This window comes from Octopus bimaculoides, chromosome 14 (assembly GCF_046866305.1).
Source record: "Octopus bimaculoides isolate indiv1 chromosome 14, ASM4686630v1, whole genome shotgun sequence".
NCBI lineage: Eukaryota > Metazoa > Mollusca > Cephalopoda > Octopoda > Octopodidae > Octopus > Octopus bimaculoides.
This window is the reverse complement of record NC_142941.1, coordinates 29,425,262-29,450,806: the sequence shown is the minus strand read 5'-3', so window position 1 is coordinate 29,450,806 and position 25,545 is coordinate 29,425,262. Positions and strand designations below refer to the sequence as shown.

Below are 25,545 nucleotides of genomic sequence, written 5' to 3'. Positions count from 1 at the left end.
GTCGTATAGATAATGATTTTACTCGAGGTGCCTACTCATTTCAAAATACCTGGCCGTCACCCTACCTTCCCCCCAGTCACTTACCTCCCATTCCACATCCAAGATACCAATCACGCCCTTCACCTTTTGAATTCCTTTTCCTTTCTACAGAGCCTCTCCCACCTCCTCTGTAACGTGACCATCAAATCCTTCTACACTGTCTTCGCCCACAATGATGACCTCCTGGCCCTCCAGTACCTTCGCAACCATGGTACCGTGTTCAAATCCAGCGTATCTACACTTTTTCACCTCTCTGGACTCGTTCTCACCCCCAGCTGCTTCACGTTTGCAGGTGAAGTTTATCATCAGTTGTCTGGGATCGTCATGAGAACGAGAATGAGCCTCATCTTCCCCAGCTTATTTGTTAGGCCCAAATCTCCTCTCAGTTCACTGGACCAACCCCAAAGCTATACAGCTGGTCTTTCACCCCTCTCTTGAGATCACCTCTGTCAACCCTTTGGACATCTCTCTTTCTATAGATCCCCTCTATCACTCTCTCATCACTTCCACCTTCTTCAGACCTACTGATACCCACTTCTACCTCAATTTTCCTCCTCCCACATTAAAGGGCAATCTCCTATTCCTAATTCCCCTGTCTCCGAAGTCTGTGCAGCCGTGACCAGGATTTTGAGACTCAGTCTCAATACTTGACCCGTCTATTCACCCGTCGCAGACCCCTCTGCCCTTGTCCATGCCGCTCTTACCTATGCACGTCACGTTGATTGCATTTCAACCCTCTCTCCTTCCCCACACCCATCTCCCAACCGTCTCCCCTCCATTTCCACCCCCTACTCTACTCCTTCATTGGAAAATCCTACGGGCCTTCCGACTTCTCCTATCCGATCCCACCACCTTCCCTATTTTCCCCAACCTACCTCTTCCCTCCTACAAACGCGCCCGAAACCTCTGCAATCTAGTGGTCTGTAGTTCTGACCTCTCTCTCCTCCACTCCCAGCAAACCTGAACCTTCCCCTTGCTCCAGCCCCCTGTGCCATACCTGTCTGTTCATCACCAACACCACCTCCCTCACTGTAACCAGGCAAGACATTATTCACATCTGTGACTCCTTCTCCTTTATCTTTGACATCATCTATTGCCTCGAATGTACACTTTGCGGATCATGATATGTGGGACAGTCTGGCCGCCGTCTAGCTGACAGATTTATAGAACATACCCCCGTCGCCCGTCACTTCTGGTTGACCAACTACTCCACCGAACACGTCACTGTCTTCGGTCTGGTCTTACACCATGGAACCACCACCACCAGACTTTGCCAGGAGCAACGCTATATTTTCACACTACGAATTCATACACTGTTTGGACTTAACACCCAGTTCCTTCGTGTAACAGCTTCCGACTTTTTCCGTTCATTCTTCTTTCCTCCGTTGTTTCCTCCTTTTCTCTCTCCATTTATTTTCCTCACACCCACATACATAACTTATACCCCCCCACAAAACATACACACGTGAGCGCTTACATATAGCGCATACATAAATGTCTCCATACGCAAATACATACAAACACACACCTGTACACACGTACTCACACACTCATACGCACATATATAAGTACACGTACACACACAGCGACACACTCTCACACACATCACCTAACCTCAACACCACGTCCGTCTACTGCTAAATCTCCAATGCTAATCTTAGATTCACTCTCATACAAACATTCATATAAACACAAACACACACGGACACGTGTACATATGTACAACCTACGCAGCCCTCCCTAATATACAAACACGCTGCTTGCCACCCACACCCACGCACACACACACACAGAAACATATATACACATATACACTCCACACTCACAGAGTATCATCCACACTCACAGAGTATCCGCCACACACACACACACACACACACACACACACACACACACTGTCCATTTTTGCACTCCTCTGCCTTCAAAAACCACATTCTCTAATCTTTTCTGGTCAGTTATTTTCAGCCATGTAACGACACGGGTGCTTTCTCCGGACTATTTGCTCCTTCCTCCATTTCCTTTTCTTTAGACATTTCCTCTCCGACGAAGAGCCATGCTCGAAACGTCACTTCCCCACCTATTCCTCCGTCTAAAACTTTCACTGAGAATCAATCTAACACATTCACCGCGTACGTCTAATTGACTTTTGTTGCCTTTTCCAGTTTTTTCTTTTTTCTGCCTTATATATATATATATATATATATATATATATATATATATATATATTAATCGCGCTTGTTCGCTACTGGTAACATGTAACCCAGTACAACCTGTTACATAGACGGGTCGTCGGCGACTAAATTGGCAACCTCACCAGGTTTGCTTGGTGAGGAGGGTGATAGTTGGACACCCTGCAGGACGAAAAATAAACCTGTCATAAAGGGCGGAGGAACTTATGAATAGTCAACGGCCAACCATCTATATACATATCTGTATCACTGTTTTTCCTGATGTATTTAATTCCATATATTAGGGGGCAGGTGGGGTTCCATAACAGTGGTGAAGGCACCCCATCTAAGAGAGGGAAACTCTGATATAAAACCAGGTCTTTGGTTGCTGAGGGTCTCCTTAACAAGACTGTACTATCAGCAAACTCTGACTCATAAGGCAGACAAAGCTCTCCAGCTTGTTTATAGCGGCTCGTCTAGGAGATGGAAACCTCTGAAGAAAAAGCCTGAAGTGTGTTGTTCTTGGTATTGTGGCACATATGTGCACCATATTCTTGCTATCATCACTTCCAAAAAGTATGGCTGGTTCTACACAAGCTTTCAACACTCAAATCAAATCATATGTGTGGGTTTTCTGACAACTTATATTTATTCATTCAATACGGCATAACTTCAACTTGAAAAAATCCAAAAGTCTTCTGGCGAGAGAGTGATAGCAGCAGGGACAAGTAAAGTATATTACTGGAAGTCTCTTGCTGGATCCCTACAGTCGGCGACCATTGGGTGATGGCTGTTCCAGCACAGAACTTGTGAGTAACTGTGCTGTCCGTGTCCTCCAGTGGTGACAAAGCAGTTCTATTTAGACACAGCATTACTTTCCCCAACAGGCGAGGGGTGAGGAAAGGAGCCCCAAACATTGCTTACAAACCTTAAACTTGTCAGTCCGCTGCAGCTGTCTGGTTATTCAGTAACGCAGTCGAAATACGAAGAAATCTAAGAATATTAACCATGGCTCCTGGAATGTGCGCATTCTCCAAAGCAGTCACTCAGCACCAGAACGAAAAACAGCACTTATAGCCCTTGAACTAAAGAAATACAACATTGACATAGCTGTACTCAGTGAAATTCGTCTTGCAGGATCATCACAGTTAGAAGACAGTAAAGGTGGATACATATTTTTCTGGTGTAGAAGAAATGAAAATGAGCCGTGCCACTCTGGTGTTGATTTTGCCATCAAAACAGAAATAGCTAGATCCCTTCTTTCTCTACCCAAAGGTATTTCTGATCGCATCATGCCAACCAGGGTCAGCATTGAGCAGGAAAAGGATGAATTTTACAACCAACTCCGTGATGTCATCTCCAGTAGTTACCATAGGGATAAACTTATCCTTACGGGCGACTTTAATGCTCGTGTTGGTACTGACTATCAGGCATGAGAGAGTGTACTTGGTCGCCATAGTATAGGTCGAATGAACTCCAGCAGTCTGCATGTGCTCTCCGTCTGCAGGGAATTCAGTCTAAACATCACAAATACGTTTTTTCAACAGCTAAGTTGTAAGGCAACCTGGATGCATCCTAAATCTACGGATTGGCATCTTATAGACTATGTTATTACTAAGAAAAGAAATATTAAGGACTTTAACATTACACATTCCTTTCATAATACATGCTATCTCTCTGAACATTCTCTTCTCCGTAGTAAAGCTACGTTTCATCTGAAACACACAAGACTACAAAAGACATCAGTGCCTAAGCGCATTAATAGTCTGCCTTTGAAAACTGTTGAAAAGTAGGCTGAGCTCTCTATCAAGTTGGACACTGCACTCAACACTGTTGATATCAATCATGGCATGGAATTATCTTGGAAGGCTCGGCGTGATGCAACGCACTCTGCATCTGTAGCTGTTCTTGGTCTTCCTGTTCGTAAACATCAAGATTGGGTCAATGATAACAATACAGATATCCAACAGTGGATAGAAAAAATGCACAGCGCTGACAAAACTTGGATAAATGATAATAGCTCATCCAGAAAAGAGAATGCAGAGGCCAGATCCAACATGCTCTGAGACAGATGAAGGAGACTTGGTGATTTTTCAAGGCTTCTGAACTCCAAGAAGCTGCAGACAGAAAGGATTCTAAAACCTTTTATGATGGCCTCAAGAAAGTGTTTGGTCCTCAAGAGCACGGTGTCACTCCTATTTTTTCATCTAATAGAGAGACACTGCGTACTGACAAATCTGACATATTGAAACGATGGAAAGATCACTTTGAAGCCGTGTTGAACTCCATCTCAGTCACTAATGACGACGTCATAATGTCTGTTCCACAGCACACTTTAATACTGGAACTGTCTCTGGAGCCAACTTTCCTGGAATTGGTAAATTCTATTAAACAGATCTCTTCTGGTAAAACACCTGGAAGTAATGTTATCCCTCCTGAAATTTACAAACACGGTGGACAGAAGCCTTTTAAGAAACTGCATGACCTCTTCATAAATATTTGGAAGGTAGGCTGTGTACCACAGGACTTCTAGGATGCCTCAATTTAACATCTATAACAAAGGAAACAGAAGTATCTGTGATAATCATTGTGGAATATCGCTTTTGTCTATTGCTGGTAAGATTCTTGCTTGACTTATTCTTGACAAGATCATCAAACACGTTGTACATGATATCTGTTCAGAATCACAGTGCGGATTTCGCTCTGGTCGTGGCACTATCGACATGTTCTTTTCCTTTCGACAAGTCATGGAGAATGTACGTAAGAAAAATCAAGAGTTGTTCTTGATATTCGTTGAACTTACTAAGACCTTCGACACTGTTAAATGGCAAACACTATGGAACAAACTTTATACCAATGTACGGGTCTATAAAACAGCCGTTCTTACTACTCTCTTGTATGGCTCAGAATCGTGGATACCCTATAGACGACACATTAACCAACTAGACATCTACAAAGACTGTCTGAGGACAATCTGCGGTTATTCACTAAAAGACAAAGTTTCTTATGCCGACTTGTTTAGCAAGTGTAAGATTGGTGGAATTGAGAGCTTCCCTTATACAATGACAATTGCGCTGAGCTAGCCATGTCGTCAGAATGAGTGACGAAAGAATACCCAAAGTCCTCATGTACAACCAGCCTGAGAGTGGCGACAGGAATGTTGGTCGATCATGGCTCAGATATAAGGACAAGCTGAAAAGTAACCTATTAGTGTTGAAGATAGCTCACAAAACCTTTGAGCGAACAGCCTTGGTATGAACAAAATGGAGATCGTTCTCAAAATGGTATTAAAAGACTTTGTTGCAACCAGAATTAACAAATTTCAGGGTGCAAGGCAAAGGCGAAAAGCAACTGAAAATAAACCTCTTCAAACTTGCAACATTTGTGGCCTTCTTTGCAAATCGTTGGCGGATTTTAAATGTCACATTCGACATAAGCATTATGACTGAGAAAGTAAGAGTACGTTGACGGAGCCTCATACGTCGAAATCGACGGGAGAGTTCATCATATATATATATATATACGACATGCTTCCACATAGTTTCCACCATAGTTTCCACATTCACAAGGTACTTGTCGAACCGGTAACCGGTGCTATAGTAGAAAACACTTGCCCAAGGTACTGTGCAGTGGGAATGAACCCAAAATCATGTTGCAATGTGAACTTATTAACTACACAGACATGCATCTGTGTATTCATTAAAATATATTTAATTAGAATCAAACAGTATTGACTGAAAAACTGGAAAAATAAAATGGCATGTTTGGCAGAATCCTAAGAGCCTGAGACGCAAAAGGCTCGCATCTTTTACATTCTGAGTTCAAATCTTGCCAAGATCAACTTTGTCTTTCATCCATGTAGTCTTCTGTCTTTTACTTGTTTCAGCCATGGTGGGGCACCACCTTCAAGAATATTTAGTCGATTGAATCGACCCCCGTGCTTGTATTTCTTAAATTTGGTACTGATTCTGTCAGCCTCTCTTACCGGACCGCTAAGTTACGGGGACGTAAACTCACACCAGTTGTCAAGCAGCTCTGGGGGACAAACACAGACATAAAGACACACACACACACACGCACATATATATGACGGGCTTCTTTCAGTTTCCGTCTACCAAATCCACTTACAAAGCTTTGGTCGGCCCGAGGTTATAATAGAAAGCACTTGTCCAAGGTTCCCCCCAGTGGGACTGAACCCGGAACCATAAGGTTGGGAAGCAAGCTTCTTACAACACAGCTACGCCTGCATCAATAAAATTAAGTACGCTGACACTTGAGTTTAAGTCACTACTTTCACTTTCGTCAATCAGCTGCTAGCTTGATTTCATTTGGCAGCTGGTAAATATTATTATTATTATTATTATTATTTCACCTGTTTAAGGCGACGAGTTGGCAGAATCGTTAGCACGCTGGGCGAAATGCTTAACGGCATTTCGTCTGTTTTCATGTTCTGAGTTCAAATTACGCCGAGGTCGACTTTACCTTTCATCGTTTCAGCGTCGATAAATTAAGTACCTGCGAAACACTGGGGTCGATGAAATTGACTATCCCACTCACCCAAATTGCAGGCCTTGTGCCTATAGTAGAAAGGATTATTATTATTATTATTATTAGTAGTAGTAGTAGTAGTATCGCAAGATGGTGAAGGGTTCAATTCCTTGTTGTTCGGCAAAACTGAACTCTCATACGTCGACGCGAGTGTCCATCATCATCATAATCATTATTATTATTCAGTAGTCTTATTTTTATAACGTGCTTTCACTTCACTATCGAGCGCAGCTCTGTGTGCCTTGGGTATGTGCTGTGGTTTGCTGTGATGCTCTTATGGTTACTGTATTGAAAGTGTTTTGCGTAGGATGTGTGCAGTGCCCAGTAATGCAATTTTCTGTATGTTATATATATTTGTTAGTCCTGGTGTTTTTGTTATGTATTTGCTTGAATATTTTTTTATCATACCTAATGCGCCCAGTATGATAGAAATTGTTTCTGTTTTTAGACTCCACATTCGAGTTACCTCTATTTCCAGGTCTTTGTATTTTGAAAGTTTCTCCATTTCTTTTAGGGAAACGTTGTCTTGCATGCATAGGGGGCTCGCTACCTGCAGCCTACGGTACCATGGCAATGTTCTTTTCAACTATCTAATACTTTCCTGATTATTCTTTTGTAACTGGGCACTCTATTCCGATTTCCATTATATTCCTCTTGGTACCTTCTGATACTGTCCTCAAAAACCCAACAATAATTAGCGCTATCTTTACCTTCTTCGTTTTCGGGCTGTTTCGTACTTAAGAGGATTGTATATATCTATTTTTTTCTTTTTGCCTTCCATCTTGACTGTTCAACGGTCAAAGGAGCACGAATCATCAATTATATAGCACATGTGATGCACCTTGTCCACTACCACTAGATCCGGTTTGTTATGCTCTAGCACCTGACCAGTTTCGATTGGGAAATCCCCCAGGATTTTTCAGGTCTCCGATTCCGTTACTCTCTGCTGTTTGTGCTCATACTATGTCTTGCCTCTCTCTAGACCCCACTTTTCGCGTAGTTTCCAAACTAGCATTTTCGCTACCCTATTATTATTATTATTATTATTATTATTATTATTATTATTATTATTATTATCATTATTATTATTATTATCATTATTATTATTATTATTATTATTATTATTATTATTATTATTATTATTATTATTATTATTATTATTATTATTATTAAGACAGTGTGCTAGCAAAATCGTTAGCACGCTGACCAAAGTGCTTAGCAGCATTTCGTCCGCCTTTACGTTCTGAGTTCAAATTCCACCAAGGTTGACTTTGCGTTTCATCCTATCGAAAATCGATGCAATCAACTAGCCGCCTCTCCTAAAAACATCTCAGGCCTTGTGTTTATAGCAGAAGAGATTGTTATCATCATTAAAGAGGTGAACTGACAAAATCAATAGCACCCTGGACAAAATGCTTTGTAATATTTCGTCCATTTTTACGTTCTGAGTTAAAATTCCGCTGAGGTCGATTTTTGCCTTTCATCCTTTTGGGGTTGATAAACTAAGTACCAGTCAAGTATTGGGGACAATGAAATCAGAAGCCAGACATCACGTGAAAGACTATTTTAGAAGGCCCTGGAACAGAATGTTGTAGATGTCAGGCGGGAATGATTGTCTCCAATCCCGCCAAGTCGTTTTAACAACTGCATGCTTAAACCGATATGCAATTTATGATGACAGATATGAAGCAGCGCAAATATATATGTGTGTGTGTGTGTGTGTGTGTGTGTGTGTGTGTGTGTGTGTGTGTGTGTGTGTGTGTGTGTGTGTGTGTGTGTGTGTGTGTGATGTGCAAGAGAGACGACTGCGCTGGTATGGTCATGTGGTACGAATGGATGAGGATAGCTGTGTGAAAAAGTGTCACACCCAATCGATTGAGGGAAACTATGGAAGAGGTAGACCCAGGAAGACCTGGGATAAGGTAGTGAAACACGACCTTCGAACATTAGGCCTCACCAAGGCAATGACTAGTGACCGAGACCTTTGGAAATATGCTGTGCTTGAGAAGACCCGGCAAGCCAAGTGAGACCATAACTTGTGGCCTATGCCAGTGGTGTAACCAGCCCAATTAGGCGTGCCTTTCTTTCATTGGACACTAAACTCTGCTTGCGAAGACCTGTTGAGGCAAGTGAAATCGAAATCAAATTCGATGACAGCAACGCATGACTAGTATCCGTGCTAGTGGAGTGCTAAGAGCACCAGCCGAGCGTGATCGTTGCCAAGGCTGCTGACTGGCCCCCGTGCCGGTGGCACGTTAAAAGCACCATTCGAGCGTGATCGTTACCAGCGTCGCCTTACTGGCACTTGTGTCGGTGGTACGTGAAAAACAACATTCGACCGAGGGCGTTGCCAGTGCCGCTGGACTGGCTCCTGTGCAGGTGACACATAAAAACACCATTTGAGCGTGGCCGTTGCCAGTACCGCCTGACTGGCCCTAGTGCCGGTGGCACGTAAAAGCATCCACTACACTCTCGGAGTGGTTGGCGTTAGGAAGAGCATCCAGCTGTGGAAACTCTGCCAGATCAGATTGGACCCTGGTGCAGCCATCTGACTCACCAGTCCCCAGTCAAACGTCCAACCCATGCCAGCATGGAAAGCGGACGTTAAACGATGATGATGATGATGATGATGATGATGATGATATATATATATATTTTTTGTATTTAATCCGGCCACAGTGGTAAATTTTGATATCCAGCTGCCTCGCATATTGCATTATACTTCTTTCGTCTACGTAGATTGTTTATATGACTTGAGCGGCGTTAATAAATCCTGTTTAAATGTTTGCTTGGTGTTGTTATATCATTACATGCAGCTTCAGCAAATCAACCAGCAGCCGTCACAACAACAACAACAACAACAACAACAACAACAACACATCCCAGCAACATTGGTAAAAGAGGCTCCTTCAGAAATAGACATATGGTGGTTGATAGCCGCCGTAATAGGTGATGAAGATGAAAGGTGTATCATACGTTTCACCTGGAGAGTGGATGGTCGGGTACTGGTATAGAACTGACCACACAAACACAATTTGAAATCAGAAAGCCCAAACACAACTGCACACACAATTACACACTCACTTTCACCAACTACCACAGAACATGGCCGACCGAAAAGTGAAAGCCAGTGAAATCAAAGGGGTACTAGACGTTTCACAAGGTCAGAATATATCTCTACCATTATCACAACTGCAACTCAAACGAAAATCATAGACACAACCATAACAATTACAAAAGAAAGAGAAAAGACCACCTTGACCACAAGATCAACAACAACAATAATGATAATAACAACAACAACAAAACACACTAGATCAGCCCTCGTACATCAATTTCACTGTTGTTGGGAAGTGCAACATTGAACTAATAGAAGAAGTGATAAATGATAAACGATATAAATATCACACAAGTGGGGGAAGATTTCGGAAGATTCTCCCCAAACCCACAAAAGACAGTCTACAGCAAAAACTGACTCACAAACTTACAGACACCTAGAAGAGGACTACCCTTTCGACGTTAAGCTTTTTAGAAAAATGCCCAGCAAATACGTCTTAGAATATCAATTTGACGTTTTCCTTCAAACCAACGAAGAAGCTGGATCATGTGATCTTCTTCAAGGGTAAGATGAATAAACTCTCTTTACTTTCTCTGACAAACATAGCTGTTCTGAGTGTGAGATGTATAAATGTACGTGGCCTGGAGTCAGCCTGGAAGCACGTTAACCTGCTCAAAGATCTTAGGTAGCTAGACATAGACATGATAGCAATCAGCAAGAACTGGATCTTTAGAGTGCAAGCATTCATCAATTTTCAACGACTATGAGATATTCTCATCTCGTACTCCAGGATCGATGATGAGGTAGCAGCGTTATTCCGGAAATCTTTAGAGCTCGAGGTACAGGCTATATTCCTGGAACCAGACGGTAAACTGGTTGTCCTAGATGTGAACGGTAGTAAAAGCAGTGTCTTCGGACAAGAGACCATCTATGCCCCCGTCAGTGAGAGGACAAACTGATTCAAGCGGACAGACGAGTGGCAAATCCATGAGCTAACTGCGCAACTGAACTGTGGTTACAATGCATTACAAAAGATGGTAGAAGACTTTGGGTATCGGAAAGTGTGTACATACAGGCAGTTGATACCCGATTTGGTGGAATGAAATGGGGAAGTCTGCTATGATTTGCTAGAAGTGTTTGAAGTTAATGAAGAAAAGATTTTTATTCCCCGATCTAGAGAGAGGGCATGAAATGTAGGCGTATCTTTATGATCCAGAAATGAAGGAGCAGTCGATGGAATGGCGTCACACTTCCAATCTAAGACCTAAGAAGTTCAAGAGCCAGCAAATCGGCACACGAAGTCATGGTGACTGTTTTGGGAGAATGATAAGGACGTTATTATCCTTGATTTTCTGAAACGTGGCTGTACCTTGAGCAACGAACGGTATTTTCAGACACTACTTAGATAAGCCATTAGAAGGAAGAGAGCAGAAAACGATATATATATATATATATATATATATATATATATATATATATATATATATATATATATATATATATTCAACATGAAAATTCTTTACCACAGACATCTTTGGGAACAAATCAGGCAAGCGGCAACCTGTACTGGTCAGTGATCCCTATCCACTGTACAACCCGGATCTGGCGCCCTCCAATTTCCACTTGTTTGATTCTATCAGTCTTCAAAGACAACCATTTGATGACACAGGCGTGAGGAAAGTTATGTGGAGAGTGGTAACAACAGTGCACATCTGGCATTTTTCAAATAAGTTTCAAGAGACGAGTTCAACGATGGCGAAAATACTTCGTCTGTGATGAAGTCAATATTGAGTAGTACCTTTGTGTATATAATACCCAGTTTTGCATTACTTTCAGGACAACCCTCATACACATACACATGAACGTGTGTTTGTCATTGTCTTTATATTATACATGCTTGTTTATATCGAGGAATGTATGTCATACCAACATCCATCCATATGCTTACCTATTCCCTCTATCTCCTTGTTAATCTCTGTCCGTTACTCCTTATAATTTTTTTTTCCATTTCACTTATAGTTCAGTCTGTTAGGATGGAACGACTGAAGGAGTAATCGACAATTAGTCGAAGTCACTTCTTCCAGAAGCAGGAAAATAATGCAACACATATTGACACAATACAGGGGAGGAGAGACAGTAATAGAAGCGAGAGAAAGAGAAAGTGTGTTAATGCATTTAAAGTGAGAGAGAGGAGGAGAGAAGAAATTGCTTTGTGTACGTATCGGGTGTAATACACACACACAAACATACAGAATATTATATTTTATATTACATTCCGTTATTGTTTACGTCGACAATAATGAGGGAAATAAAATAGGGGCTGACAGCTTTAGTTACTTTACTGTGCGTGTGTTTATTAAATGTGAGTAAACGTGTGTGCTATTATGTGTCTAGAAAGCAGTTGAACAGGAAGGACGCCAAGTGATAGATAAATAACGTGTTTGTGTTTATATTTACAGAGAGAGAGAGAGAGAGAGAGAGAGAGGGGGGAGAGAAAGAGAGATGACAGGTAATTAGTAAATATGTACACATCTTTAATGCGTTTGCATGTGGCAGAGAATGACAGAGAAAAAGACAGATTGATATAAGAAAAGGGAATTTAAAGTGGATAAGAGTAATGTCTCTCTCTCTCTCTCTCTCTCTCTCTCTCTCTCTCTCTCTCTCTCTCTCTCTTTGTCTGTCTGTCTATCTGTCTACATACATACATACACACATACATACATACATACATACATACATACATACATACATACATACATACATACATACGGTTAAACGACAACAAATATGTGTGTTGTATAAGTACATGTAAATGTGAGAGCGAAAATCTTGTCTTACCTCTCTTTTTTTTTGAAGCTGCTAGATTAGAGGGCAGTCTTTTACTTTTTCTACATTAGATGCCATCAAGGAAAAGGGAGTTGACGGTGGCAGCGACCACGCCTGGTCCAGGTGAGAGAAGCTACCTTCCTTGAAACGACGGTCAGTTATATAATAACTGCTAAGCCTTATAGGCAAAAACAAATGCATACGGTGTCATGCTGTTGCAAATCTACTGTCCGTTTCTTCAGATATCGGCCAGTAGTTTGCTCCTTTTATATTATGAGATTCCGCTTTCTTGACACTCCGCCATGGAATCGTTTAATAACCAGCGCTCTGCACTTATCAACAGACACAAAAAAAAGCATTGGGGGGACCAACGAATACTGAGAAAATTAGAATCAGTAAATCGAAATTAATACTATTCACACGTGTGCATTGTCTTGAAAGAGAAAACAGTATTATTAAAAATGAATCAATTTCTTTTGAAATATTAGTTTTAAGCATTTTATGAGAATTTAACTTTGCGAAACGAAGTCAAATTTTAGCAATCGCTTCCACATTTTGGAAGCACCTAGAAATAATTTAATTTAGCGTCTTATCCAAACAAGAAAAGTATCGTTCACTGAATGTGTTTATGTTTACGTGTATGTTCGTGTATGCACTTTCGTTTATTTTACTGTATGTGTGTAACTGCTGTGATTAGAAAGATGAAGAGGAACAGAACGTTAAAAAGTGTAACCTTTCTCCATACAATTTAATCATAAAATATTTATGTATCAATCCACTTATATATATCTCCTTCCTATCTATCTTGTTAGCTAGCTATCTGCCTGTCAATCGTCTGTCTATCTATCAGATTGTCAATGTATTGGTGTAAACTTGCTTACGCAAGCACACAAACTTACTGTTGGAGGAGATAGAAAAATATAGAAAATTAAAAAGGAATGAAGCTGTTATGTGTCAGAGAGACAGACAGAAACAGAGGGCGAGAGAGGTTGTGTGTGTGTGTGTGTGTGTGTGTGTGTGTGTGTGTGTGTGTGTGTGTGTGTGTGTGTGTGTGTGTGCGTGTATCTTTGTGTGTGTGTGTGTGTGTGTGTATTATATGTTTCGCTGTGTATCAACATCTGTGTAAAGAACAGCGATACACACATTACAACTCGTGTTAACCTATAGACATGACATTTCAAGCTTTAACGTTGCTTAAGTTGCTACATCTAAAGCTAATAAGTTTCAGATGTTTTTTTCTTTCATGTTTCCAACACACTGCCCTGGCTCTCTTTTGTTGTTTCCAGGTGTCATACGGTGGAGTTAGACTGAGATGTGTATCTAGTTTGATACCTTACTATTCAGAGTTCAATTCACATTCGAATCAATATTTGCAAGTATAATACACAGAGGCACGTGCTTGACATTTCTTAATCAAACAATTGTATAAAATGTTGATATGCTGCATCGATTTGTTTCTCCACAGTAAAGTTCGAACTGTGCGAGAGAAAAAAATCAACAGTTATACAGTGCTCCCGCTGCATACAGCTGTAAACTGTTTCTCACATTGTACTTATTTATGACTACAGAATGAGACGAGTTGGTGTTGCTGTCTGGACGTCGACGATTCGGCACGGCTGGCTTGATATTCAACCTCCTTTGGAGATGGTATATTTTGGCACTGAAGATTGCACATGCGCGCGCGCACAGAAATATATATATATATATATATATATATATATATATATATATATATATATATATATATATATATATATGTATATATATATATATATATATATATATATATATATATATATATATATATGTGTATGTATATATATATATATATATATATATATATATATATATATATATAGAGAGAGAGAGAGAGAGAGAGAGAGAGAGAGAGAGAGAGAGACAGAGACAGACAGACAGACAGAGAGAGAGAAACAGACGGACAGAGATAGACACAGACAGACAGACAGACAGAGACAGAGAGACCTTACATTAACATACAAACATAACTAGATGTTCACAAAGAAAGAAAGAAAGAAAGAAAGAGAGAAAGAAAGAAAGAGAGAAAGAGAGAAAGAAAGAGAAAGAAAGAAAGAGAGAAAGAAAGAGAGAAATACATTAAAACAAAACAAACGTTAAAGCGTCTGGCGTCAAGTCAGCGTCGAGCCAACGACAGCAAATAAGCGGAGCCAAAACGGATGTGCCAGAATGTCTCATACCTTTACGACTAACTAGACATAAGAACTCAACGAAGTCTTTGCATGGCAGTCCGACAATTTGTTGTCACTACCAACTACAACTATTACAAACTGATAGGCAGGAAGCCTCTGCTTATACAGGAAATAATGAGTTCCTGGAACAATTACTGTAACATGAAATCACGTGACGTGAAATTGACTTTGCCATTGGTTTTCATGCTCTGGAAAATACGTTCGGATGGAATTCCTTCGAAACGACAATAACCAAGCAACACAACTACTTTTACACATGAAAATAATTATAGACTCCTCCTGTGTTACGGTTACCCCAGGTTATTTCGCGCTTACGGAAATTTTAAAGTATGATAACTAATTTGGAAATACAATCTGTAATTCTGTCCTTACGGAAATTCGGATGAATTCTAATAATTTAAAAACTACACTTTCTTCTTAGCCAAAAGGCCATTTCTCGACGTTTTAGCTGAGATCAAAGTACAGTTTACAATCTCAAAAACTAATTAAACATACATACATACATACATACATACATACATACGTACATACGTACGTACGTACGAACTGTCTGGGGAAAGCTACAAGTATCTTGAAAGGATGAGCTATGAAGAGCCCATCAATAAGGAGAGGACAAAAATGCTTCAAGAGAGTTTTAAACATCTTTGCAGTCCTTATCCTCACACCCACATTCTAAACTGGTTACTGCAGGAGATAGACGTACGGACAGAACAGTATGGAACAGGATAAGAAGTAAGAAAATAATAACCGACGAATTTGACTTTATTGAGACAGATAAGTCAAAAGAATATTGGTGGAACTTAAAAATTAAAATAGCCACCAAGTTAAGACATAACCGACCAAATATTGTGTGTGACTTCAAGAAAAGAAACTGCTCTGTTGTGGAAATCAGTTGCCCTCTGGAAACTAATGTGGTCAGAAAAATACAGGTGAGAAAGGATATCTGTGGACCATTGAAATGGAGTTTGAAAATCCAGCACCCAAGATATACTTTAGCTTCATACCTATTATTATTGAAGCAACGGAAAATGCACCAAGTCATCCCGAGCAATGTATAGCTGAACTTGGGTTCTTGGGGAGAGAATGCATTTTCTAAATTCATACGCTACAAATAATCACGATATCTGGCTAAGTAAAAATCTACCACGCCTTCTTAAGATTTAAAGAATGATGAACAAAACATGATGCATTCTTTCAAAACCTTGCTATCAAGCAGTTGCCCGGTGGAAATTCACTCTCAATTAAAAAGAGAAAAACAAAACAAACATGCATCCACGCACGCACACGTGTGTATGTATGCGTACGTGTGTGTGTGTGTGTGTGTGTGTGTGTGTGTGTGTGTGTGTGCGCGCGTGTGCGCGCGTGTGCGTGTGTGTGAATAAGTGTTTCTGTATGCGTCACTATAAACACGGAATGTGACATGAATTTTCCACTGTAAATACTTTGTGTACATTTCTTGGATCATATGCATACATATATATAAATATATATGCATATATATATATATATATATATATATATATATATATAAATATATATGCATATATATATATATATATATATATATATATATATATATATATATATATATATATATATATATATATATATATATATATATATACACACACCACATACCGAAGTTCAGAAATAGCAGCTAAAAATGCTGAAACTCCAACAGATAGCAGTTACCCGCAACTCACATAGGCAAAACAAGAAGAAAAATAACGAACTAAACTAGCCATAGTTAATCATAGACATGTTTCTGGTTTAGGTGGATTTGGAGATACTTTCAAAATGATGGCGCTAGATCATGCATGCACATTTGCCAGTATCGTCGAATTTATAACAGGAATATCATACCGATGAGGTAATGAAGAGTTTTTATTCTCCTAAACCAGAAACATGTCTATGATTAACTATAGCTAGTTTAGTTCGTCATTTTTCTTCTTGTTTTGCCTATGTGAGTTGCGGGTAACTGCTATCTGTTGGAGTTTCAGCATTTTTAGCTGCTATTTCTGAACTTCGGTATGTGGTGAAGCAACCTGTTGCTGATCCCTTAATTTTGTTTATAAATGTATAAGAACTTTTAAATAAGTTCCACACCGATAATGGTGCTTACATACCGAATGGCTTGGTAAAAATTATTAATTATTAATTTATTAATAAATTGATAATCCTTTACCCTTTTAATTGTAATAATATATATATATATATATATATATATATATATATATATATATATGAATGATGAAACAGACTCCAAAGAGGTTGGTATCGGTCAGCGTCGGTAAATTTAATACATAGTAAAATCGTTAAAAACGTTACTGGAACTTTGGGAGAGTGGATACTCCAACGTTTCGGACAGTCTTTCTTCAGAGAAAAGTAAAAAGGAAATGAAACTAATTAGAGACGGCAGAATTTTACACCCTCAAAGTTAATAAAAATGGCTGCCACTGATAAAGAACGCAGAACCACGTAAGCTTCATGCTTGAACAAGAAGTGGTAAGAGGAACAATGTGAGCGAGGTAGAACGGAATAGGAATGGAATGAGGAGGAGAATCAGTGAAAGCCGACAGTGAAATGAAGGGAAAAGATGTGGAGAGGAGAGTTGACGGACAACAGCTCGACAGTTTTATCTCTTTCGTTAACTTCTTTCGCTTTTGCCTTGGAACTTACCTCCATCGTATCAGATACGTCTATTATTTTTCTCGATACTACCATCACCAGGTTGCAGTCCTTCCAACATCCCTGTATGGATCGGAATCTTGGATATCTTATCGATCACATATCAACTAGCTTGATGTATTTCAGAAGCGATGCTTTCGGACCATTTGAAATTCAACCTGAATGACAAAATTTTGAATTTTGACCTATTCTCTAAATGTAAACTTGCTGGTAATGAATCCTTTCTTTTGCAATTCCATTTCTAGCCAATTGGTCTTATTGTTGGAATAAGTGACAACTGAATTCCATAAGTCCTTATTATGGCCAACTCCATGACGGAAGGAGAAGCATAGGAAGACTATGATTTACGTACAAGGATAAGCACAAAGCTAACCTGAAAGTGTCGAAAATTCCTGCGGAATTATTCGAAAAAACTGCATCGAATCGCAACAAATAGAGGTTTAACTTGCTATAAAACCCTGCCTAGATCGTCTTAAAGAACTGAGAGCAAAGACATATTCTCAAACGCTTTGTTTAACAATCGTTTCATACTTTCAGTCATCAGCTTGATTAAAACACAAAAGAGCAAACAAAAATACTGTTAGACCCGCATACGTCGAAATTGATTGGAGAATCCAATTATACACACACACACACACACACACACATGAATAGTATAAAATATGGATTCAGAGAATCCTGCAGCCATCTCAGTAAGCTCCTCACTCGGAATCAGCTATCAGTCTACATAATAATCAACTACAATGTAATGTAATGTATCCACGTGACTGAAAATCTGGAAAATCAGGGTGATAAATTTTTCTGCAAGAAATAAATAAAACAAAGTGAGGAAGTGCGAGAGATGAAGACAGAATTATATTCACATATGATGAGAACAGTTTCGTAACCTTCTTCATGTAGGATTCATTTCAGTATACAAAAATTATATGCACATGTTTGCATCAATAAGTGTGCTCAACATTATATGATAAAACTGTATATTTACAAATTAATGCAAATAAAGAATGTCAACTCATTAGATTACCTGAACATCACGGTTACATCTACAGTAGACTTTAATGTTCCGAAGATCTAATGTGTCAGTTTTCTTTATTTGTATTAATTTCTGAATATGCAATTATATTGTATAATGCTGAACATACATATTGATGCAAACATGTATGTATAAATTTTACATACTGAAATTTATACTACATGAAGAAGGTTGCGAAACAACTGTAATCACATGGAAAAATAAAATATAGAGATATAAACCAAATAATATGATATCAAATAATAATACAAGAATATGTAACATAATAAACATAATAAATATATCAAAGCTATTGAGTTTGGAAGCCATGTGTTGGACTATCAAATATTTCACTATTTGTGGAATACAGATGTAGTTGACTAGTATAATAAGAATATGTATAAAGATGCCTATGACATAATGTAACATATTACTCGAACAATACCTACATCCCTAGATGATATGCATAACTATGGATAATAAAACTATGGATAATAAAATTTTAAGGAATATTGTCTGAAGTGAATTAGGTAATGTATTTTCAATAATATGTAAGCATTTAAGGTGGCGAGCTGGCAGAATCGTTACCACACCAGGGAAAATGCTTAGAGGCATTTCTTCCGATTTTACGTTCTGAGTTCAAATGCCGCCGGGATCGATAAAATAAGTACCGGTTGAACACTTGGGTCAATGTAATCGACTCAACCCCTCCCCCGAAATTGCTGGCCTTGTGCCAAATTTTTGAAATCAGTATTATGTAAGCATTTCATTCTAAGTTCATGAGACTTATTAAGGATATTACCTGGACATTTAAGAATTTCCAATAATTCAGCGCAGCAAATGATGCCCAATGCCTATCATTTGAGTATGGTAAAACATATTTTATTATGCTCCAAGTAATTTGAAGTTCAATTTCTATTTTTAACCGTAGCTTTAATACAATTATTGAAGGAAAAAAGAATGATTGTAAAATCTTTACTTGAAATGTGCCTGAGGTGGAACCGATATTGGTAAAAGTGTATAGGTTAGTTATGTAAAACATAAATTATTCAGAGGACAGAGAAATTTGTTTTTAGAATTAGATAATTTAGATGTATGGCTATTAGTGCTACTAGTGTTATGCAAGGATGGTAGAGAACTGAGATTATTGTTAGACCCAATAGAATTATTCAGTTACATAATTCACTTGCCAAGATACCAAGCTTTAAAAAAATACAGGTCGTTTTCGACTTACGACCTATCCGACTTACGACCGATAGACTTTACGACGATTGGCGCGCCAGCTCTCGCCAGCAATAAGTACTCCTGTTGAAATCTAATGGGTTTAATTTCATGGATTAATTGTTCTATAAAAGAAAAGAGATGACAGGTGAACAGATGACAAAGTCTGGTTGATTCAGTTTAAAAGTATTGCATTCTAACTACAAATGTTATTTTAAAAATATAATATAAAACGAATATTATTTTTAAAATAGCCGAAATCCCTAGCAATATGATAGTTGTAAGGGTAAGAACATGATATATATACGAGGGGATGCTGAAATATTCCTGGGTTTAAGAGTATCACGAAAGACCTGGTTGGAGGCCCAACTTTCTGAGTTATTTTACAGAGTTTAGAAAAACTGAAGAACTGCTGCGAAAAATGTGTGAAGCTGAGAGGGGAATATATTGGATAAAAATCTTTGTTGTGTGATGGAGGAAAAAGACAACAGAAAAAGAAGCAAAAGAGAGGAAGAAATACAGAGACCTTACATACTGACCGAGGCGGGATGAGCGATCGTCCTTATCGTCAAGAAAAAACACGTCCTTCCACACTCGCCGTCTCTCATCGAACTGCCGCACGTGCTTTCTGCCCGCGCATGCTCCCGTAGCTCTTCCGCCAGCCCCTACAGTTTTCACTTCCGTTTACCTCATCTGCAATCCTCTCCACCAACACCACATAGCTCATCACAACCCATAACACCACAAACATCACACGCCCCCCCCCCACCCTGATCTACAGATCATTCAGCCGGCTTTCCCACTCACTCCTCGCTCCCGAACTCACACCTTAACTGGTTTCATAATCAGCCAACCAGGGAGGAGGGTGCCGCTCCCTCTGTGGTCGCCGTGCGACCCCGGGACTGTCCTGAGTTCCTGGCATGCTGTTGCTGGCTTCATCATCTTGCCTACTACTACTGTCTTCATCTTCTTGCTTACTGTTACTGTCTTCATCTTCTTGCCCTCTGATGGTTCCATCCTCTGAGGCATTGACAATCTTCCGCACGTCCAAAACATGGCGTGGCATACCTGTTATATGGACTGTTAGATATGTAATTCGTCTGACGTTCCGTGTGTCATGTGGTTCGTCTGAGTTCATTGTTTCATTGTTGTTGTCTTGTGGGACTGTCGTAGTAAAATGTCATTGATATATATATGGCGGACATGACTTTTGTTTATTCATAACGAACATTGGGTGAGTGCGTTCTTTGTATGTAATTGAACAATAAATGTAATAATTAAACTGTATAACTCGTTATGTTATCTCTGCGAGTCAGTCCGAGGGAAACATAACAGAGTTTATTGGCGTCGCCGATAGGACCGATAGGATACATGCTTACTTTACCGTAAAATTATTCATCATAATAACAATGGCTGAAAAACAGACAGTAGAACTTATTAAATTGTTTAGGGAACAAATGGACAAGCAAATGCAACAACATCAGAGAGATATGGACGCTCTGTTAAAACTGTTTGGTGCTCGACAAGTTGAAGGCGATTCTAGTGGCTATTTTTCAGCTGCTTCAACAACAGTGTCGATTCCACCATTTACTGCATTTGATTCAGCGACAGAACTATGGCCTGATTACTGGTCAAGATTCCGTACGTTTGTGGCTGCTAATGCTGTACCTGAAAAACGCATGGCACAAGTGTTCCTGACCAATCAGACTGCTACTGTTTACAAACTACTTGCTAATCTGGCTACCCAACAAAATCCGCCTAAAGATATCAACAACTTGATAATGGACGAAATCGTTGACTTCATGAAGGAACAGTTCGACCCTAAACTTTTCATTGTGAGAGAGCGTTTCAAGTTTTGGAGTGATATGCAGCGGAAGCCAGGCGAAACTCTCCAGGAGCTGGCAGCACGTATACGCCAGGATGCAGCTACCTGTGATTTTCCAGCGATCACCAACCCACAGGATGAAGCTCTGAGACAGAGATTCATATGTTCGGTTAACAATGAAGCGGTTCTGAAGGCGCTTTTTAAGATAAAAGACTCAGAACTAGATTTTGCCCGTGCTGTCCAGGTTGCCATTGAGACTGAAGACGCAGCAAAGGTTGCAAAAGAAGCTGTATACGGTTCCAAAACCAAGCAGGTGTACAAGGTCCAGCAGAACAGGAATAAGAGTCCTCAAAAGAAACATCAGCAGTCTTATTCCACAAACCAGGAGAAATGCTACCGATGTGGAAAGGCCCACAAAGCAACAGACTGTCCTTTCAGGGAAACCAAATGTCATTTTTATGATAAAAAGGGTCATTTGCAAGCGGTGTGTAGGAAAAAACAACATCAGCAACGCAATGGCCATTCACAAACTCCCGTGAAAAGAATCACAAAAGCTGAGCTAGTCAAGGCGATCCTAGGTGAAGTTTCCCGAGACACTCACAGTTTAATTGTGCCAGTAACAATCCAGAACAGACTGTTCACAATGGAATTGGACACTGCTACTACAGGCAATTTTGTTTCCTTGTCAGTCTGGAAACAACTTGGAAGACCAAAGCTGCAAGATGTCAAGCATCGCTATGAATCTGCCAGCAAGCACAACCTGCCTGTTTTAGGAACTTTCATGGGCCAAACCAAGGATCCAACAACTGGTAAGCAGGATCTTATACCTTACATAGTCACCAAGATCTCTGATCTTAATTTGCTGGGTCGGAATGCTATCCAGACTCTGGGAATTTCCGTAGACACTGCTCTAGGTTTGAAAAGCATAGACAGCCAAGCTAAGAGGGAAGGTGCAGAAGGGATGTATCCAAAGACCTCAAGCGAGCCCTATGTTTCCCTGCAGCAAGATTGTCACAACATGTGTGATGAATTTCCAGATCTTTTCAAGCAAGAATTGGGATGTCTCAAGAACTTTGAACTGGAAGTGAAGTTCAAATCGGACGCAACACCAGTCTTTCACAAGGCACGTCCGGTCCCATTTGCTCTTCGTGATGACCTGGCCAAAGGTTACGAAGAAGGCATCGCCAAGGGAATCTGGAAGCCAGTCCAATTCAATGAATACGGAACGCCAGTGGTACCGATTCGTAAAGCACACGCTTCAAGCAACCTGAAGCCCAAACTACGGATTTGTGGTGACTACTCTGTGGGAATTAATGACCAACTTGCTGATCACCGTCATCCAATGCCACTCCCTGCTGAACTGATGCAGAAACTCGGAGGTGGATTCAGATATACAAAGATAGACCTTGCTGATGCCTATAATCAGATCAAGCTGGCTCCAGAAAGTCAACGCAGACTCGCACTCAGCACTCACCGTGGAGTACTCCTGCAACAACGACTCCCTTTCGGAATCAAGTCAGCACCTGGTTACTTTCAGGAGATCATGGAAAACCTGACCCATGATCTACCTGGAGTGGCCGTCTTCCAGGATGACATGCTCGTCAGTGGGAAAGATGCAAACAGTCACTTAAACAACCTAAAGTGTCTTCTCACACGTCTAAGCGACAATGGACTCAGATGTCGCCGTGAAAAGTGCCAGTTTGCACTACCCAGTGTAGAATACCTTGGACACATTTTGTCGACTGAGGGGATCACTAAGGGATCCAAAGTCGAAGCAGTCTTAAAGATGCCATCTCCAACGAACGAATCAAGCTTGAAATCTTTCCTAGGTTCAGTTCAGTTTTATGGAAAGTTTATCCCAAACTTAGCCAGTATAGCAGAACCACTCTATTGCCTTACAAAAAAGTCAACTATTTGGAAGTGGGGAGATGAGGAACAGTCAGCTTTTGATCACTTGAAAAATGTACTTTCATCAAGTCAAGTTCTGATACACTTCGATCCAAACAAAACTTTGGGACTGGCTTGTGACGCATCAAACGTTGGTATTGGAGCAGTCCTGTTTCACCGCTATCCTGATGGAAGCGAGCGCCCAATATCCAATATGTCCAAGACTCTCACTTCTGCACAGCGTAACTACAGTCAAATTCAAAAGGAAGCCCTAGCTATCATATTTGGCTTGCAGAAGTTTTACCAATATTTGTACGGTCGTAAATTCGTACTCGTGACTGACCACAAGCCACTGACATCACTATTCAGTCCGAGGAAAGGGACGCCACTTCTCGCTGCTAACAGACTAGCACGATGGGCCCTGTGGCTGAACCAGTTTGACTACACCATTGAATATCGGAAATCAGCAGATCATGGCAATGCTGATGCCCTCAGTCGCTTGCCATTCGGTGATGACAACGACTTTGACAGAAAGGAAAATGGTGAAGACATAGACATGGTGTGTGCCATCAAAGCTCTTAGTATTCAAGTCCAACCTGTGGATGCTAACGTCCTCCGTCAAGAGTCAGGGAAAGATCCAGTGATATCTACAGTGATGCGCTACGTCCGTGAAGGCTGGCCACCAAAGAACATGGAGATCAATGACGAAGTCAACAAGTTCCGTAAGTTATCAAACTCACTTAGTATCTGTCATGGATGCCTTATACATGGATCTAGAGTTGTAATTCCACATAGCTTGCAGCCAAAGATCCTCAATCTTCTGCATCTCGGACACTTTGGCATGGAACGCATGAAACAGCTAGCAAGAACTGCTGTATATTGGCCTGGTATCGATGCTGCTATAGAGATAGCCAGTCGACGATGTGATTCATGTAACGAACATCAAAGGCAGCCATCTAAGCCTCCAGTTCACCCATGGATGTTACCAGAAAAGCCGTGGAGCCGCTTACATCTGGACCATGCAATAAATTTTATGGGTAGAGATTGGCTGGTGATCACAGATGCTTATTCCAAGTACCCATGCATTCATCCCACTTCCTCCACGTCCTCCAAAGCCACTTTGAATCTGCTTGAGGAAGACTTTGCGCACTTCGGATTTCCTCACACACTGGTCACCGATAATGCACCAACTTTTACGTCTGAGGAGTTCCAGAGCTGGTGCAAAGAACGCGGGATCACACACCTGACAGGGGCACCTTACCACCCAGCTACCAACGGAGCAGCGGAACGTTTGGTGCAGACCTTCAAACAAGCTCTGAGGAAGTCTTCTCTTCCGCCAACACGAGCACTTCAAGAATTCTTGATGCAGTACCGGAGAACACCAACATCCTGTGGATTCTCTCCAAGTGAACTTTTGAATAACCGGCAGATACGAACAAGGATTGATTCTCTGCTGCCATCGCCAACACACATTGCTCAAGGCAAACAGTCTAAGGAAGCACATAAGTCTCAGGTGACTCCAAGCTCGGCTGATGTCGCTAAAGTTACCAGGCAGTACAAGGCCGGAGATCCTGTGTATGCACTCTACTATGGACCTCGCCGAGACAAAGATCCCCGATGGGTACCAGCAATCATTAAGAAGTCATTGGGTACTCGCTGCTTTAACGTGAAGGTCATACCTCATGGCCCGATGTGGAGACGACACTGGGAACAGCTGCGACCACGGTACACAACTGAGGAAGACAATGAACCTGGTGATGCAGAAAACACTGTATTTGAATTTGCAACAGATCACCCGATGGAGATCTCGGAAACTGTGCCACTAACACAAAGACAAACCAGACCCAAGACCATGTTACCCGTTCCAGAGTATGGACCAGACAACCCAAGACGGTCCAAGAGAAGCCGTAAAACCCAAGAGAGACTTTGCTGTTGATACTTCTTGTGTAGCATCAATTTCAGTGGGGAGGTGTTATATGGACTGTTAGATATGTAATTCGTCTGACGTTCCGTGTGTCATGTGGTTCGTCTGAGTTCATTGTTTC

The 25,545-nt window shown here is 40.5% G+C and overlaps 1 protein-coding gene across 1 annotated transcript in view; it reads right to left on the bottom strand.

The window, feature by feature from the left end:
- LOC106875268 (uncharacterized) overlaps nt 1-14,283 on the bottom strand; it is a 34,375-nt gene extending 20,092 nt beyond the window's left edge. Inside the window, exon 1 of the mRNA XM_014923355.3 lies at nt 12,652-14,283. The gene's annotated coding sequence lies outside the window, so the exon portion shown is untranslated. The remainder of the gene's footprint in view (nt 1-12,651) is intronic.
- Nucleotides 14,284-25,545: the final 11,262 nt, after the last annotated feature.